Consider the following 9,888-nt stretch of genomic DNA (forward strand, 5'->3'; position numbering starts at 1 on the left):
AAATTTTTTAGTGTCTTTTGCACTGATCTTAAAAAAAACAATCTGGTATCGCCGGCGATACAGCCGACTCCAGATAGTTAACACTGTCATTGCCGGTGCAAAACAAATAACAGCAATTTCCCCATGATTATAAAGTCTGTGCGCTACACTACCCCTCCCTTAGGAGACAACTGTCCCAGTGTCCGTAAAAGAACTCAGTAGCGTGCATTACTCTCCGATTGCAAAAGCTCTAGTCCTTCATCCGCACTTATATACGAGCAGCGTCACAGATGTAGTCTCGTAAGAATCTTGGTGGTCTCCGCTGTCGCTGAGGCCATCCCTCCGCCTCCATAGCAGGTGGACTAGCCGAGGAATAGGCTTCGTGTGGTGCTGTGCTTGCCTACGGTACCTCCTCCTCTAGGCCCTTGTCAGAGCGTTCCACGGCCCTGGGATGGTACGGGGCAAGTCGATCACGATGGAACACTACTGTTCGCCGTCGTTTTCCTCCCAGCTTGACCCGATAAACTACATCAGAAATCTTGGCAAGCACCTCACATGGGCCGTGCCAGTGACTGTAGAGCATTGGAGAGTAGCCCTTTTTCTTTTTAGGGGAGTAAACCCAAACTCTGTCCTCAGCAGCAAAGTCTCTGGTGTTACTGTGGACATCGTACGCCCTTTTCTGCTTGGCTGACGCAGCTCCCTGTCGGTCCTGGGCTGCCTCATGCACTACAAGGAGTCTGTTCCGCAGCTTTTGCAAATACTCCAACCCCAGTACCCCAGGAATCTCTGGTTCGGGTGGGGGGCCAAAAACCAATTCCACCAGTGTTCGTAGTTCCCGGCCGAACATAAGGGCAGCCAGTGTGCACCCTGTAGACTCTTGAACTGCCGTTCGGTAGGCCCAGAGTACCAGGGGTACGTGTCGGTCCCAGTCACGCTGGTGGTCACTGGTTAAGATGGCTAGCTGGGTGGTCAGGGTACGGTTGAAGCGTTCCACCAATCCATCACTCTGTAGATGGAGGGGAGTTGTGCGTGTCTTGCGTATCCCCAGGAGTCGACACACTTCTTGGAACACTTCAGACTCTAAATTGCGTTCCTGATCACTGTGAATCTCGTCCGGGGCTCAGAATCTGCAGAACATCTCCGTCTCTAGTTTCTCTGCCATGGTGGCCGCACTCTGGTCAGGTATGGTGTAAGCCTCCGGCCACTTAATGAAGTAGTCCATGGCAATTAGGACGTAATGGTTCCCAGCCTCTGAGACTGGGAAGGGGCCCAGGATGTCGACTCCCACACGCTCCATGGGAGCCCCAACCAGGTACTGTTGCAGTGGGGCATGAGGTCGCTGCGTAGGTCCCTTCTTGGCTGTGCATGCATCACAGCAGTGGACATAGAGCTCGACGTCCAGCTGGCATCCTGCCCAATAGAACTGGTTTCTCAATCTCCGCAGGGTCTTTGCTACTCCAAAATGGCTGGTCCCCACTGAACGGTGCACTAGACGTAGAACCTGACACCTCAAGGAGTGGGGCACGAGCAGTTGCAGTAAGGTGGCCTTGCTGTCGGGTGTCCGCCACTGACGGTAAAGCAGACCATCGTGGAGGGTAAGGGTGGCCCACTGGGAGTAGTAGGCTTTCACTTCCGGACCAAGCTCCATTATCTCCTGCCGCTCTAGCCGTCGACCTGCACCCAGCCACTCGTGTAGTTTCTTTAGGGCAGGATCTGCTTCCTGCTGCCGCCGCAACTCCTAAGGTCCCAGAGGGTCACAGGCCCCCTCCCCTCCATCCTACCTGCCGCACTATCCCTTCGTCTGCGGCCTTTTCCCGTTCTTCCTGCTTTCGACAATTTTGGCAGTGACCTCCTCACATGGGCGGTGGGACAGGGCATCTGCATTCCCGTGCTGTTGACCAGCCCGGTGCTGCACCTCAAAATCATAGTCTTGGAGAATCTCCAACTACCGAGCCACCTGACCCTCGGGGTTTCGAAAATTGAACAGCCAGGTGATGGATGCATGGTCTGTCCGCAGCTGGAACCTCTTTCCATACAGGTACGGCTGGAAGTGACGAAGTGCCAACACCACTGCTAGCAGCTCTCAGCGGGTAACAGAAGAAGAAGAAGCAGAAGAACAGCAGAAGAGAACAGCAGTTTGTAAGTGTTTTGTCTTTTCTCATTAGATTTCAGCGCAGTTATTGTTGCTAGGAAACTTTGTTTTGCATACTGTGTTTTACTGTGGTAAAGTGAAGTCGCGTTTGTTCTCGGCCGTATCACGGGAATTTCCCAGTTTCGTTTAGCTAAGTAGTAAGGCGTGGTCAAAGCCAGTAAAAGTACTTATATACCTGATCCGAAAGCACTTGTCAGAAGAAGCAGAAGAACAGCAGAAGAGAACAGCAGTTTGTAAGTGTTTTGTCTTTTCTCATTAGATTTCAGCGCAGTTGTTGTTACTAGGAAACTTTGTTTTGCATACTGTGTTTTACCGTGGTAAAGTGAAGTCGCGTTTGTTCTCGGCCGTATCGCGGGAATTTCCCAGTTTCGTTTAGCTAAGTAGTAAGGCATGGTCAGCTGACTTCTTTAACGAATAATTAGGCAAGTATAAAACTGGGTTGTATACCGCGGCAGCGGTCGCGGCAGCCCTCGTCTGAAGCCCTCCTCGTGTGAAGACCGACGAGTGTAAAGACGATCGACTCTACCTTGCGCAACTCCACCGAGCAAGAACACCGACAAAGCACTTGAGTATTGCTCTTTCCCCTTCCTTCACTTTTTGCACTACTTGTTCGCATTTACTTATTTTGTCAATTGTACACACTATGTGCTTTCAAATCTCCACCATTACTACTAACACTCGGAAGGCACGCACTGCACGGTGGAGGCAGGCTAATCCTACTAATCTACGGCCTGTTCCTCTGTCATCTACTACTTTGCTCTCTATTCCAATTGGTCTCTGGAACTGCCAGTCTGCTGTAAACAAAGCAGACTTTATTCCTTCTATTGCTACTCACTCCGATCTCAGCCTCATGGCCCTAACTGAGACTTGGATCAAACCTCAGGACACTGCCACTCCTGCAGCTCTCTCCACTAATTTCACTTTTTCCCACACCTCTCGCACAATTGGGAGGGGTGGAGGTACGGGTCTCCTTATTTCAAATGATTGGAAATTTGATCTTCTACCATCTCTTACAGGCAACAGTTCATTTGAATCTCATGCTATTACTATTACCCACCCTGTTAAAATCCACGTTGTAGTTGTGTATCGTCCCCCAGGTCAACTGGGAAACTTCTTGGAGGAGTTGGATGTATTGCTCTCAAACTTTCCTGAAGATGGTACTCCTCTGGTACTGCTTGGTGACTTCAACATCCACCTAGAACAACCCCAGGCTGCTGACTTCAACACTCTTCTCACTTCATTTGACCTCAAGCGAGTGTCTACTATGGCTACTCACAAATCAGGTAACCAACTGGACCTCATCTACACACGCTACTGCTCCACTGACAACACATTAGTTACTCCACTGCACATCTCAGACCACTTCCTCATCACTTCTAACCTCACACTAACTCCTGACATAGCACACACTCCCCCACAGGTCACCTTTCGCCGTAACCTACGCTCTCTCTCTCACTCTTGCTTCTCACTCTTTTTTTTCACTTCTTCCTTTTTTTTTGGGCTGCAGAGAGGAAGTGGCACAAATCTAAAAACTCTGCTGACCTTAGTGCGTATCAGTCACTCCTCTCTTCCTTCTCTGCAAATATCTCCATTGCTTCTTCAGTCATACCTGCGCTTACTCACATTATCAACACCTCCCTTCACTCTGGTACATTTCCCACAGCATTTAAGCAGGCTCGGGTAACCCCACTGCTTAAAAAGCCCTCTCTAAATCCAGCACTTTTAGAACACTACAGACCGGTATCCCTTCTTCCATTCATTGCAAAGACACTTGAGCGAGTTGTGTTCAACCAACTCTCTTTGTTTCTTGCACAGAACAATCTTCTGGACGACAACCAATCTGGCTTCAGAAGCGGCCACTCTACTGAGACTGCCCTATCCTCGGTTACAGAAGCCCTGAGACTGGCAAGAGCGGCTTCCAAATCCTCTGTACACATCTTACTGGACCTGTCTGCTGCTTTTGACACAGTTAACCATCAGATCCTCCTGTCCACTCTCAGAAAGATGGGCATCTCAGGAACTGCCCTCCTGTGGTTCGAGTCTTACCTCTCAGATAGGTCCTTCAGGGTGTCCTGGAGGGGTGAGGTTTCAAAGTCACAACTTCTGGCTACTGGGGTTCCTCAAGGCTCAGTGCTTGGACCACTTCTCTTCTCCATCTACATGTCGTCATTAGGATCGGTCATTCAGAAGCATGGCTTTTCTTATCACTGCTATGCTGATGACACTCAACTCTACCTCTCATTCCTACCAGATGATCCGACGGTAGCTGCTCGCATTGCAGCTTGTCTGAGTGACATCTCTAGCTGGATGAAAGACCATCACCTTCAGCTCAACCTTGCCAAGACAGAACTGCTCGTGGTTTCAGCCAACCCACCACTCCACCACAACTTCTCTATACAGCTGGGTTCGTCAACCATAACTCCTTCCAGGACAGCCAGGAACCTTGGAGCTGTGATAGATGATCAGTTGAGCTTCACAGACCATATTGCTACAACGGCCCGGTCCTGCAGATTTGCCTTATACAACATTAGGAAGATTAGACCCTTCCTGTCTGAGCAAGCTGCACAACTCCTTGTCCAAGCTCTTGTTCTGTCCAGACTGGACTATTGTAACGCGCTCTTGGCAGGCCTTCCCACAAATATTATCAAGCCTCTACAACTGATCCAGAATGCAGCAGTCAGAGTGGTCTTTAATGAACCGAAGAAAGCTCACGTTACCCCTCTCTTCATCAGGTTGCACTGGCTACCAATAGCCGCTCACATCAAATTCAAGGTACTGATGTTTGCCTACAAGACGACAACTAGCACTGCACCAATATATCTAAACTCACTAGTTCAAACTTATGCACCCTCCAGAAGCTTGCGTTCTGCAAGTGAACGACGCCTTGTGGTGCCATCACAAAGAGGTACCAAATCTCTCTCACGGACCTTTTCCTGGACTGTGCCCATCTGGTGGAATGACCTCCCGATCTCAATTCGTAAAGCTGAGTCTTTAGCCATTTTCAAAAATCATCTAAAGACACATCTTTTTCGCCAGCACCTGACCAACTAATACTAACACTAACACTTACCTACTATGTCTGTCTGTCTATTTAAAAAAAAAAAAAAAAAAACTAGCTACGTCTACTGTGCTGGACTAACTGAGACTTGTCATGGCACTTGTATACGGCTGCACTCTCGATGGTCTGATTGCTTCTATTGTTCTCATTTGTACGTCGCTTTGGATAAAAGCGTCTGCTAAATGATTAAATGTAAATGTAAATGTAACACAGTAGTTTCTCTCTGCTTTCTTCAGGGCCTGGCTGAAGTATGCAATGGCGTGTTCTCCATCGTCCCCTTCTTGGGACAACACTGCCCCCACACCAACATTGCTGGCATCGGTGTCGATGATGAATGGCCGGCCTGCATCAGGGTATGCCAGTACTGGAGCATTTATCAGTACCTCATGTGGTTGAAGGCGGCCTCACATGCCTCATCCCAGATGAAGGATCTGCCCTTTTCCGTTAGCTGGTGCAGTGGGCTGGCGATTGTGGAGAAGTTCTGGACAAAGTGCCGGTAGTACGATGCCAGGCCCAAGAAGCTCCGCAGTTCAGTGATGTTCTTTGGGACAGGCCATTTCTTCACTGTCACTACCTTGGCCGGGTCAGTTGCGACTCCTGCAGCACTCACCACATGCCCCAGGTAGACAGTCTCTCTCCGTAGGAAGTGGCACTTTTTGGGATTGAGTCGTAACCCAGCTTGGCGGATAGCAGCAAAGACCACCTGGAGATGCTGTAGCACCCCATCAAAGTCTGGTGCATGCACCAACAGGTCATCCAGATACACTACGCGGTAGGGCTGCACGATATTTTACATGCGATAGTCATGCGCATCTAGTCAGTAAAGCTGGTTCCGTGATTAGCGCTAAATCTCCATCACCTGTTTTCAAATGGAGCGGCATTTAATACACAGAGCCGTAGTTCACTGACAAACTACGCAATTCGCGCTCAGAATCGCAGATGAATCGCCTGTGATATTGAACGTGATATTGCGTAGCTTGTCAGTGAACTATGGCTCTGTGTATTAAATGCCGCTCCATTTGAAAACAGGTGATGGAGATTTAGCCTACTACGCGGCAATGGCGGGACACACCTGCCAGGACCTGCTCCATCAACCGGGAGACGGTGGCTGGAGTATTACAGAGGCCAAATGGCATTACTCAGAACTGCCATAGCCCCTGGCCAATGGTGAAGGCAGTCTTTGGTTTGGCCTCCGGAGCCAACTCCACCTGCCAGTACCAGATCAAGGGAGCTAAACCAACTAGACCCTGCGATATAGTCCAAGGTGTCGTCGATGCGTGGTAATGGGTAAAGTATTTTCTCGTGACCGCGTTTAAGCGGCGATAGTCCACGCAAAACCGCCAGGAGGAGTCCTTCTTTTTGACGAGCACAGCTGAGGCTGCCCACGGGCTGTTAGATGGCTCGATTACCCCAGTCTTTTCCATCTCCTGGATCTTTTGCTCTGCTGCAGTCTGTTTGGCCAGTGCTAACCGGTGTGGAAGCAAACGGATGGGAGGAGCTGTGCTGGTATCAGTGTCGTGCTGTACTAGCCTCGTTCGTCCACAGTCCTCATTGCGTGCGGCAAAGATGTCCTGGTTGCGGGCAAGCACTGCTCGCAACTGTTGACGCTGAGTGGGGGTAAGTCCTTCACTGCTCTGTTGCCACAACTCCTGAACGGCCTGTACAGTCTCTTTTGACGGGGAGGGTACTGGTACGGTGAACTGGGTCGGCGTGATGCTGACATTCCTGGGGTTAGTTTTCATTGTGAGTGCTGGACTATTTTGCTCAGTTGCTTGTCCCCTTGCTGGGACCAAGGGCACATCATCCGCCCTTTGCCCTTTCTTTAGGGGAATGACTTCCTGACCAATTTGCAGGTAAGCCCCAGCTACGTTTAAGCAGGTCTGCACTCAGCATCAAAAAGTCTAGTCCCATAATACAAGAATCTTCTATGTCCGCCAGCCAAAACTCATGGATGAAAACACTCGTGCCCACCGTCACCTGCAGGCGCCTTCCTCCTTTAAGGGCCACTCGCTCCCCAGTTACCGTTCTCATCTGCATCGTAGCGGCTGACCACCCAGTTGGTATTGACCCTTCCGTTTCAGGCAGGGTTCCTGGACGGACAATGGAAATAGTGGACCCCGTATCAATGAGGGCTCTGCTGGCATGCCCGTTTAGAACACAGTACACATACAAACCCTGGGTGTGATCTACTCGTGAACATTTCCCATGGAGGGGTGTAGACTGTGGTGGGAGCGGTCCCTTCTCCGGAAGCAGGGCTTGCAGCTGCAGCGCACTGTTGGTATCCTCGCCGCACATAGAACCGCACATCGGTGGCCAAAGCACCCAGACTCTCCCCTTCCTTCCTCCGTCTACCCGCCAACTGCTCCAGTCTTTGCTCTGCCATCTGCTGCGCCCCGAAACACTGTTCAAGTGCCCCTGTAAGAATGTCATAGTCTCTTTGCTCTGCCGGGGTGAGATCAAGCAGCACTTGTAATTCTGGTCCTTCCAGTGCAAGTGCCAGCTGAGCCGCTGAATCCTCCTTACTTCATCCAGACCGCCAGGTTGCCAGCTTTACTTGTGCAAAATAGGGCTCAGGTGACACAGATCCATCATATCTGGACAGCTTAACATGTACCTGCGCTGGGCCAGACTCAACCCTATTCACCTCCCTTACACCTGTATGGTCAACAACTCAAAACCAGCATGTGTACTTCCATCGGCTGAAGCATCATCATCATCCTGGCTCACATCCAGCCCTCACGGATCTCACGTTTTTTTCGAGACCACTCAGATCGCGCAGGATGCATTCCAACTCGGACATATCCCACTTCTGACACCAGTGTAATGTCTGAGGAATAACAGACAAAAGACGCTCCGTGTATGCTCGTTTTATTAGAACGCAGAACCACTGTTTTACAGACGCACCAGCCTAACTAACTCGCTCGTCTCTCCCTTCCGGGTCCTGAACTCCCTGCATTAACACTATCATTGCCGGTGCAAAACAAATAACAGCAATTTCCCCATGGTTATAAAGTCTGTGCGCTACAGTACCATTCACTCCCATTATAAAGCTTGTAAGAGCCAGGATATTATAACTCTGATTGTGGTAGGCTGAAAAAAAAAGTCATATACACTTAGGATGGCTTGAGGGTGAGTAAATTATGGGATAATTTTTTGGGGTGATCTATTCCTTTAACATTTCAAGCGTGAAAACGGTTTGGAATCCATTGTGAACGCATGATGAAAGCAGGCATTTGTAACTGTTGTTCCAGGTTGTGTGTGACAGTGTTAAACCAGTGGCTCTCAAACAGCAGCTGGAAAACATCAGCATTGCGACTGAGAAAGCTGAAGGACCTAATCCAGGAGATGGAGGAGAGGGAGGCTGAGAGAGAGCAAAAAGCAACAGAGAGGGAGGAGAGACGATGGCCTGCCCCTGTCCCAATCAAACACACTTGAAAAATTGAATCAAGTTATTTTAGGATTACTTCAAAATTACAGACAGGTGTGTTTGATCACAATTGAAACTCAGGACTTGACTTAGGTGTCCCTGAGCTGTTTACATTCTATACACATTTAGTAGTGAGATAATAATAAAAAAAAAAAAGAAGCTATGTTTCTCTTTGAAGTCTTACAACAATCATGACAGACAATGATCAATTAAATTAACTTATATCAACCTCTCAAGGAAATATCAGAAAATGTGTGAAATGTCTATAATTTACTTTGAATCAAACAACAATTTATTTGTATTTTATTATTTATTCAAATTTTATGCTGACTATAAAAATATGTATAAATACATTATACACTAAAAAATAAAAAAGCGGTTTGTAGTATGGATGCTTGTTGTTTACAGAAATGTAAATGTGAATGTTATTTTTTGTCTCCCACATGTGAAACCACAGTGTAAAAATGTAAAATGTAGAAATGTAAAATGTAAAGTGTAAAATGGCAAATGTTCTCATGCATGTAAATTTGAAGAAAAATAAATAAATCAGGAAGCAAAATAATAAACAACTCTTCCTTATCTCAACAATACTTATAATTTTGATGAACAGATGAACATGATGCAAATGATACAAATTTGGATATCCATATTAAACTGCAAGCTGGTTAAGCTGTGTAAGAACTGGAGACCTGTGCTCAAATGAAGATGTTAATGTAATAATCCATGCTATGAAATGGACAATAAGCAGACTGAAGTTGCTGAAACAAGTCATTCACTGCAAGATGAGCATGTACCTGTCGAACAACTATATTTTCTGATCATTTAGAAAAAAAAAAGGGTAAATTAGAGATGGGTTGAGAGTTTTCTAAGCGATTATAATCCATGCCAGGTTTCTTCATTTAGGGGTTATGGCTAAAAGAGAAGGTAAACAACACTTAACCAGATATGTGGGAATAGGATCTAACTGACAAGCTGTAGCCTTGATTTTTTTAACACACTTATTTCATCAACTGTAGGTAAATCAAAACTAGAAAAGTGATAATCTTTCCACCTGAAAAGAAAAACATGCACTACAAGCCACATTGTTATAAGTCATTACATTTTGATGTAAAAAATGCATTAAAAATTGTCAAAGTAATCACATAAAAACAGTAGAATCATTTTAATGGATGATAATTTAATGCTATTCTTTACTTTGTTTACTTTTTAATAACCATAGTCGTAAAACCAGCATGAGAACGGTAAATGTTCTCACATGTAAGTCTAGTGTTG

At 47.3% G+C, this 9,888-nt stretch overlaps 1 pseudogene; it reads right to left on the reverse strand.

The window, feature by feature from the left end:
• Positions 1 to 379: 379 nt before the first annotated feature.
• LOC131534005 (uncharacterized) lies at positions 380 to 6,931 on the reverse strand (annotated as a pseudogene).
• Between the last annotated feature and the right edge of the window lie 2,957 nt (positions 6,932 to 9,888).

This window comes from Onychostoma macrolepis, chromosome 03, assembly GCF_012432095.1.
Source record: "Onychostoma macrolepis isolate SWU-2019 chromosome 03, ASM1243209v1, whole genome shotgun sequence".
NCBI lineage: Eukaryota > Metazoa > Chordata > Actinopteri > Cypriniformes > Cyprinidae > Onychostoma > Onychostoma macrolepis.